We start from the raw sequence: 10111 nt of genomic DNA, 5'->3' as shown, positions 1-10111 counted from the left end.
TTGGATTGCAGAGTTAACAGAAACTGATTGGGAGGTTTCCCTGCCCCCAGTGACTGGTTTGCCTTTGCAAGTCCTGCCAATGAGCCCTGGAATATTGTGGACCTGCCTGGCTCTGGAACCGGACCACCGAGACCACCAGAGAGGGCTGGCTCGATTCCGACATTCAATTGTCACCTTAGAGACAGTTCAGCTCGCTTATCTTCCCCCCGAAGTAGGATATTGTTTCTGAAAACATTCGGCCTCCATCAACATGAGGTTTAGTCTCCATTTTCTCCCCTTACTGAGAGCCATTGCAGGGTGGGTGGGTCTCACCGGATTGCGATGTCGCACTGCTGGCTTAGGTCATCTTTATATCGTAATATTGCCATCGACAGAACAAGATGAGAATGCCGCCTTTTGGGGGCACGAGGGAGACTGTAAGATGGACACAAGCTTTACCTCAGTTTTCTGGCGCTGACACCATTGATATTTTTGCCCCTGGGTGGGTTTAGGACAGGGTTTTTTCTTTGTAGCCTTGGAAATCTCAGTGCAGCCAGTGTTTGCTCAGCTGTTTCCAAGTCGGGCCTTGGGACATCCTCCCGATGTGAAAGGGGCTTAGAGGAACGTAATTTGTCGTTGTTGTAGGTACACCATGATATGAGGACAGCAACAACCATGGATATTATAAAATTGACAACAACAGCATCAACCCACGTGCACAATTTGTACTGCCAGTTCTCAGCCAGCCTGAGACTGCCGGGGTTTGGAATCTGCGTCTTTGCTTTGTTTGCGTAGTGATTCCAAGGCAGACGTGACAATCTGGAAGCCAGTGCACACCCACTGGTTCTAAATTGCAATTTAACTTTTTTAAAAAAAATCTCAGACTTTTTATCCCCCTCAACTCCACAGGGAGCAAGTCGAGCCAGACCTGCAATTGCAAAACTGCAGTGTTGGCCTGTCTGGATGTTTTTTCTTCAGGCCTCCTTGGAAACTTGGCGGCCGCTACACCTGACTGTTGAATGTTACCTCCGCAGGTGGGATGGAAAAATCCATGTGAAAATGGGTCAACTCTGGAGATAAATATGTTGCCTTGTTGCATTGCTAACCCCTTCCTTCTGTCCGCCCCACTCCCGCGCCCACCCACCCCCCAAAAAAAGATTGCTGTTAGAGCATTATTAACTGTAAATTAAACAGCCATTAAAAAAAACACTCTTGCTAAAACAAGAAAATGTAATAATAATAACCTTGCATTTGATATAGCACCTAATCATGCCATTGAGATGTCTCCCAAGTGCTTCACAGAATATATTGTACAGTGGGTTGGCTGTGTATTTTATGGGTGAAGCTTGGCAGCCAATTGCACACAGCAAGTGACCACATTTTTTAATTTAAATGTAAGATTTATTTTTCAGAACATTTGTGACCGTCTGGCATTTCGACTGTTAACGTGATCTTAAAATAAAAAGCTGTTGGATTTCCAGCAGTGTGACCTTGTTTTCCAATAAGGGAAAGCTGCTGCTGATCACTGCTCAGCAATCCACAGCCTTTCATACAGCAGCCAACCTCCATGTGCAAACCTGATTATACTGTGTAGCGGAAATGTTAAACTTCAGCGTAGAGACCCAGACTCTGAGGTCCCCAATCCTGGGCTCTTGCCAACCTGCGCCTAATACTTTCCGGAATTAGGTAAGCAGGATGCATCCCTCCAGGGAAAGAGTACGCATTTCATTCCAACAATCTATCTCTGGAATTTCCATGTGTAGGTGGGACACATGGAAATCTCATTTTGGTTTGGATACTCTTACGCACGGTGATGAATTTCAGTATGCGTCAGACACCCAGCTGACAAAGAAAAAAATACTGGATCAAAAAAGCCTGGAGTTTCTATCACTTGTATCATTGATTTAATCTTTACAACAATTCTGAAAATGTAAGCAAATTGTGGTTTGTAGTTTGTAGTTACTGTAACATTTGAATTTTTTAAAATAAACAATTTTAATTAAATGGTACCTGAGCAAAAAAAATTTATTTATTTAATATTTTTTGTGCCCCTCCGAGTAATACAATCTTTTTCTGTTGAAATGAAGGGCAACATTTAAGAATGCAATAAAGCAGGAACTATTTCCTTATATATTAATCAACATCCTGGAATAAGTCACCAGGAAGGATAGTAATGGCCAGGACATTGGATTAATTTAAAAAACCACTTGGTTCTGTAACAAAAAGATAGTAGCCATTTTGAAAGGATGAGATTAAATGGGATAGCTTTCTTCATCCAACCTTCTTGTGATCTCATAGTGAGCAGTTCACATATCTTATTGCGTAGATAGCAAACTACATTTTGTTCCCAACTCTGCAAAGTTCCTCCTAATTAAATCTAAAGTCTCCCGAATTGTAATACATTCAGCTAGACCTGATATGCCAGGCAGTCATTTTAAAACTTAAATTATAAAATAAACATAATCCACTGCATGACATCTAGGCTACTACGTCATGTTGAAGAAATGCATGAAAAGATACATTAGCTTTCTCCAATAATGTCAGAGTTTGCCTGTATGCTCGCGTGACTACATAAATACTTGTATCTACATGTAGATTCCTCAGCTGTTTTCATGTGTATGCTCATCTGTGACACTCTGTAATGGTCAATTAAGATGACACATACAATGTTTACCTGGCTTTTTGCTGTAAAAGAATTTGAGGTGGGTGCAGTGGCTGTGGTAGTTTGTCAGAATTCATGCATCGGACTGTTAAAGACCTTTTATTTTTCTTCCTTTCAACCCAAATCAGTTGGTACATTGTGAGCATTAACATACCATACAACCACTCCTAACGAAGGTGCTTTATTGCTGTCTGAGGGGGTCAAACAGGCAGGGGGAATGGGGGGTGGGATTGATAATCTGGTGCACAGCTTCCGAAATACTTTTTCCAATGACTTCCGTTTAACATGGCAATGGCCTCTTAACCAAAGGATTATTTTATCTGCTAAAGATGTACAGGAAGGCTTTTTTTGGCTGCTATTTGAACGCTCCTTAGCAGAAGACATGACAGAGAATGAACCACCTCTTATGTTGAGCAGGCATTTAAATTGTAACCAAATCAGCGTATTCTACACTGCGACCAAGAGCAATGTGTGACTACAGTATTGTCCGTCAGGGCCGTTGCGTATGCCAGAACATCAAATAACTTTTTTAAGTAGAAAGTAATAAAAATAAGGACTATGTGATTTACTACTTTGTTAATATAAGATTGGCTCCGTGACCAGTGAATGTCAGCTGCTCCAGAGAGCCTCCAGTAGCACACCAAGCAGTAACCGGTAACATATCACAAGGCCTAGACTGTGGTGCAAGTCAGTGCAGCACCACACTTAGGCATGATAACATGCAGGCCACTTGAGTATTGGTTTGAATGGATCCAGTTCTGGGGTCTCTTCAAGCTCTTTCAAAACTGCGAGTCACCCAAAGTTGTTGCTTTCAAGTCCCCACCCCACCTTCCCCCCCTTGTTCTTTGTGGAAGTTCTGTGCCAGCCAGTCTTTGGGAGCTGTGTAAGCAGCCTGCTGTAACAGGAATGTACTGCGTTAAACACAGCTCGTTTCACACATGCCTTTTTTGACAAGATTTCTCCACCGATTTTCTGCCGTCCCTTCCTCTCCTTGGGTCCAATCACCAAACAATTTATATATATATATATATATCCTTGCATTTGATATAGCGCTTTTCACGTCGGGAGGACATCCCAAAGCGCTTCACAGAACACACTGTAAAGTGAATTGACTGTATATTTGTGGGCGAACGCGGCAGCCAATTGCACACAGCAATGTCCCACAAACAGTCGTAGATTTGAAAATGACCAATTTATTATTGTTTTGGGTTTTGGAGGGATTATTATTAGGCGTGTGGAGTAAGGAAACTTGCCCAAGGTTTTGCCCTGCCTGGAATTGAACTCAGGTCTCTCACTTGCAAAGTGAGTGCTCTAACCACTGAGCTGCAGGACTCCGACTCCAATTGAGTTATCTCCAATGAGACCTTCCTGGAGCGTGAGTCTCTGGGTGTTGATCAACCACAAAAACAACTTGCAGTTATATAGCTCCCTTCACGTGGGGTGGCATCCTGATCACCCCATCAATCTCAAGCAAGCAATCGTTCTCTATGTGTGAGCCTTAAGAGCAGGATCATTCAGGCATCTATTGTACTGGGTACACAGTACATATTGAGTTTCAACATGCAACCAAGTGAAACTGTGTCCTCCCTCCCCAATTAAAGATATCAGGGGTTAATTCAAAAGCAAAAGGACAGGTGCAATTAGGATTAGCAACTTCATTAAAGTCGTGCCTCTGGTAGCTGTAACATAACAAGTAAAACACGATAGTGTTTGTTTTGGTTCTGTTCATGGCTTATTAACATTTTTTTCTCGTGCTGGCATTACATCCACTTGCTTGCGGTCCACAGTTGTCAATGCAGCTGGGAGACAGTCTCTGTTCAAAATGTATTCCATATGTGCACAAACCATTTCTGTGCAGAGATTTACAGGGTGCAAGATCATTAAACAATGGGTTTTGGAACTCTGCTTCACTTTTCTCTTCAAATACATTAATTATATACTTGGTCCAATAGAAGGAATAATCCTTTGCCTGTAAATGTTAAATCACACGAAAAACGCAATTTATTTGGCAAAAGAAGATATTTATAACCAAAGCCTTGTGTTAGAGAGGTTCAATATGTGGTGTTCACTCTTTGTACTGGTAATAAAATGATTGGAACCATCACTAAAAATCACTCCTTTTTTTATATAACCGCCCCTTCCCCTATTTGAGCTATTTCCATCCCAGCCAATAAATATACTTTTTTTATATTAGCCTCTGTCTGTAATTTGTTGACAGTTTCTTACTGCCTGGAGAATGCTTGTTTTTATATACAGTAATTTAACCAACTTTGATACCTTGCGTTCCTTCAGCAGTTTCTGGTAGAATAGCTAAGTGAAAGCTAAAACATCCTACCCCACTATTTTACTGTCTGGTTTTGTTCTATAAATATCTCTTCACCAAATTAAATGCATAGACTTAGCTCTGCAAATTGTCTTTTTGTCTTCTCTGGTTCAAGAAACAAGTGGCTCATTCTTTATGAGTGAGCTTTCACAGTGAGTGTCGGCAAGCTATTCAAATTTGGGAGACTGGACAGCCCAATCCTGTTCTTCTCTGATGCACATCAATGTTTTCCAGCAGTAGTCACTGGGTAAAAGAAGAAAGGAAGATCTTGATTTTTATAACCCTGTACCATATCAAAATGTGTCAAAATAATTCACAGGTAATTATAGTATTGGCTGTACAGTTTGGGCTGTTTCTGAAGCCAAACATGGGAACCATTAGGACGAGCGTTGTTCCAAAGACAGCCATGAGGTGAATGATCAATTAATCTGAAGGGTTGTTTCCTGCTCTTGATCACTATCTAGAGAGATGTCAGAACACACCCAAGAACTGTACCACAGTATTAATTGGTGTCTTCTGAGAAGGATGGTAGAAATGGGAAGCAGAAAGAAGAGTTTAAGAAACGCAAAGATGTAAGAATTTCAATTTTAAGCTTAACTGTACTTTTATTAACAAGAGAAAACTGGGGTTCACTTGCCCAGAGATTGAATATTATGTTATGAAATAAACAACAACAACAAAATTACATTTGTACAGCATTTTTCACACCAGGAGGACGTCCCAAGGTGCTGGACTATCAGTGTTTCGGACCCGAGCTGGGGGTTGGGATCGGGGAGGACAGAGGGCGATGGTGGGGCAGGCGAGGTGGGGGACGTGAAGCAGACTGGAAGGAGCGGGTAGGTTGGTAGGGGGTTAGGAGGTCGCAGAGATAGTGGGGAGCAAGGCCACGGATTAATATTAATGTTCAAATTAATATTAATGTTCAAAGGATCATAAACTGAAATCAGCCAGGCAATATGTTATGAATTGTTTGTATGATTGGATTACAATGAACATGTTAAATGTGAAAGTAATGTCGCAACAGGAAATTGTTACAATTTAACTGAATTACACTACATTCGTTTTAAACTGAACTTTCATGTCTTATGTTGATTTAACTGATGGTTTAAGCAAAACGTTAAAAATTGCAAAAGTGCAAAAAGGATCACTGGTGTAGTATTCCATAGCCACTATTAATTTACTTTAACAAGAGTTGCAGTTTAGATTGCAAACAGGAAAAGTTAACATAAAGAATTACAAGGGTTTTGCCCAATTGGAGGGCGGCAATTAGACACAAGGTTTGATAAAAGAAAATCAAATGCGTGTGAATAAAAAAGCCTCATGATGGTATGGTATCGTTTAAGGCAAGGAACAACTTCAATCTTTAGCACACAAATTCCAGACTTATCATAAAAAGGACTGTCTGGAGCAAAGCTCAGGTTTGATTGCCTGTGACCAGTGAGATTAAAGGTGATGGAAGGAAGTTTTAATAAAACAGTTTGATTTTTAAATCAAAAAATTGCACAATGAGGAAAAGAGTGACGTGACCACAAATTATTTTCTCTTGTTCAGGACTCCAATTCACCCCAGCTCTGAGATGCCAGTTTCTTTTATCTTCAGTGCTGTCATCTGAATTTTCAGTCTAGGCATTGTAATTGAGTCAAGGATTATTATGGATAGGCTAAACTAGAGAATGATCCTTTCTTGCCTCACTTTTGTATATATCCTAAACGTTTTGTTTCAATTGTGCCTCCAGAATTTTTAAGTTCTTTTTGAGATTCACGAGCTCATGGATAGTGAGTATTGAAGTAAAATCACAAGCAACAACAAAAGTGTGGACAAGTTGTTCAGTTAACTTAAGATAATAACGAAAGCACGATGATCCTAATCAAGTAGAGTTTTTCTTTCACAAAAAAAAAGTGTTAATAGTTTGGGATACAGTGTATGAGTAGTTCAGGACATGACACGTGCATGCAACTCTTTTTTCATCTTGCATTTCCTATGTTCCTAACCAGCTTCATTTAATAATCAATTAAAGGTGAGAACTATGCATAAAGTAACACCACAGCATTCATTTTTGGTCTGCGCCACTGGCTTGTGCTTTTTCGTTTTACACACACTCCCCTGAAGGCGCTAGCTCTTGCTTGGGTAATGTTACATAGGTTCTGGGAGCCCTCCTGTACCTTGCTCAAGTGGTCATTATTCATGTTCAAAGACAGGCTTTGAGTGTCAGCAGGCTATTCAACCATGGCGTTTCTTATTCATCAAACTGTACAACCTACTTTGGCCGCAATCTATCATATAAACTGTTCATATAAATCAAATGACTCAGATTTTAGACATAAATGTAAAGGTATTTGTAATATAAGTCCAGGCTATTCTTCCTACCTGTTCTGAAGCCTTTGATTCACCACAGCAGAGGTTTACCTGGATCTATCACAGCAAGGAGCGCGCATGAACATCAAAGCAACCGAAAAGCAAAACTTTGATACGTTAAGCTCTGAATCAAATGCAAGGATAATTATTGTATTATCACATATGTCTTGCATGTCGATTGATGCATCAAATTCCCAACAGTCGCAATCAACTGACCAGAACTCTGTCACGAAAATAGATTTGGAGTTTTTAAAATTCTGTGGGAGGTAAATTAACGTAAACATCCAATAAGACGTAGTTAAATTTTCAACCAAAGGTAACCTGGTTGATGTCTGTGGGAATGGAACTCACTCAAGCCTCGGCTGTCTGCCTGGACGTAGTGATCCATAAACTATCCAGTTGATTGCAATAGCATTTGTATTTTATTGCTTTCATCAGGGAATTATTTATTCAGAAATCATTGAAATGATGCTCTTCCAAAATAAACATTTTCATCTCAAGATATTGTAAGAATGCTCCCAGTTTGAATGCTTTACGTGATCGAGCATGAACCCTGACAGTGAGTATCAAAGGCCTGTTTAACTCTGATGGGACCACAAGCACAATCCTTTCCTCTTCCCATTCTTGAAGTATTCCTTCCAGCTCGGAGGGAAGGGGGAGCCATTGGTTAATGGATGATTTTATCGCTCTTTAGCTCAGGGTCATCAAGGCCAATATTAGGATTCTCACTGATGACATTTTGGTGTCAGGACAATCTGGGGATTGAACCTATGTGATTGAATTGAATGTGCTCTTTAATGCACGTGACTAAGTTTCACGCTTGGCAGCAGCTTTATTAGATCAACCAACAGATAAGCCCTTTGAGTCAACACACAGGCCAGCCTAGTCATGTCCTTAGCCAGTTTTCACACTTAAAGTCAATAATAATCCTTGCATTTGATATAGTACCTTAGAACGTCATCAAGACGTCTCAAAAAGCTTCACAGGATTTCCTGTGAAATGGCGTGACTGTGTATTTTGTGGGTGACGTGCACATTTCCAGGTATCATCAGCCGTGGGCATACCGATGCATTTTGTTAGCAGCCCAACTGCAAACAAAGATTTTTGCTCTTTAACAATACTTGGATAAATGCAGTAATAAAGTGAGTTTGTCAGATTTTATTTTGAACTTTGCCCCTCCTCCCACTATTGTTTCACTGTCTTATTTCTACCTTTGATTCAGCCTGGTGCATGACACAATGTAAAGTACAATTCTTACTGGAACCTGTTAGACCTGTTGAATTACATGTATTTGCACGGCACAAGACAAAAACAACTGGCCACATAAATGGGGTGAAATTTCACCAGCGTCTAGATTTACTCAATTAAGCTAGCTTTTTAGATGTTCAGAACTTGGCAAATTGTCGAACTCGATCTCAGCTTTGAAGTTGATTTCCTATAGATCTTAAAAGAAGGCTAAGAGCAACTTTTCCTTGTCATTACCTCTAGTCTTATTGAGTATATACCATTTCTACAAGTGGAATAAATGTAATGTCAGCTAATTCTTATGAATTGCCCAGGAAGTATTGTGCTGTTTTTTGTGGATTTTGATGTAATGTTATTGAATAAGGCAGGAAATAAAATATTATTGTTCATGTAAAGTATATACTTAGTTAATTAGGGTTCAACAAATTGGATTATGCTTTGTTCAATGTGCTCTGCCTTTTTGTTCCTTGAGATTTTCAAACTTTGCTTCGTATTATAACAAGATGTCTTTCTGGTCTCTTATTTCCGTTTTAATTTGGGGTGAATCCAGGGAAGTAGGGAAAGCTTAAATTGAGAAAAAATTAACACTTCCATTTCATATCACATTGCATAAATCTACTTCAGTGATGTATATTTGTTGAAAGTAAGTGGGACATATAGAATAATAGTTGGCTGGAGAACTTCTTCCAAGGCTGCAACAAGGCTGCCCTTTTTTTTCCTTTTTATTTGTGTAACAGGAGATTGAACATCAGGATCCAGCTGGAGGCAATATTGACAAGGGTAGTTGTCTCAAAATCAGATGAGATCATAAGCTGCAACAGTGATAAGTCATCAAATCTTAAGATTGTGTTACAGCCAGTTGGCTGCCTTGCAAAGCCAATCCTCAAGCCTCTTGTCAAATTTTACCAGTTGTTTTCTGTCATCTGGTCCCACCACCACATTGTGCTGTTTAACTTCTGTCTCCTCTCTCTGTGGTCCTGGTTTGCCACGTGGGAACATAGTTGTGGATGTATGTATAAATCCCACAAATAAAATTGGTCACTCCCTCCCTAGCTGTTTGTGGGTCATTGCTGTGCACAAATTGGCTGCAGCTTTTCGCCCACAAAGTACACAGTCAATCCACTTTACAATATATCCTGTGGAGCACTTTGAGATGTCTTACTAACATGATAAGTCGCTAGATCAAATGCAAGGATTATAATAATAATTATTATTGGGATATAAAAAATAGTCTCCCTTAGTCTCAGAACCACATGACACGAAGGATCAGTGATTCATTCTGAACAAATTTTTCTGCATTATATTAAATATATTCACCACCTTGGAAATTGCAAAATCAATGGGGCACCTCTACCTTTCCCTTAAGCTAAGAAATATGATCTCTGATTCACTGTTAAACTGCTTGGGAAAAATATTGTATGTGGCTATGAGAGATCATTGCAGATGTTTTAGATAACATTTTACAGAGACCACAACAACAGTGAACTCAAAACACAGGGAATATAAATTAACCCCACACTCCATTTTTATTTATACAGGGAGGGCAT

This window comes from Callorhinchus milii, unplaced genomic scaffold (assembly GCF_018977255.1).
Source record: "Callorhinchus milii isolate IMCB2004 unplaced genomic scaffold, IMCB_Cmil_1.0 Scaffold17, whole genome shotgun sequence".
Lineage (NCBI taxonomy): Eukaryota > Metazoa > Chordata > Chondrichthyes > Chimaeriformes > Callorhinchidae > Callorhinchus > Callorhinchus milii.
The sequence above is the reverse complement of the archived record's forward strand: the minus strand, read 5'-3'. Positions refer to the sequence as shown.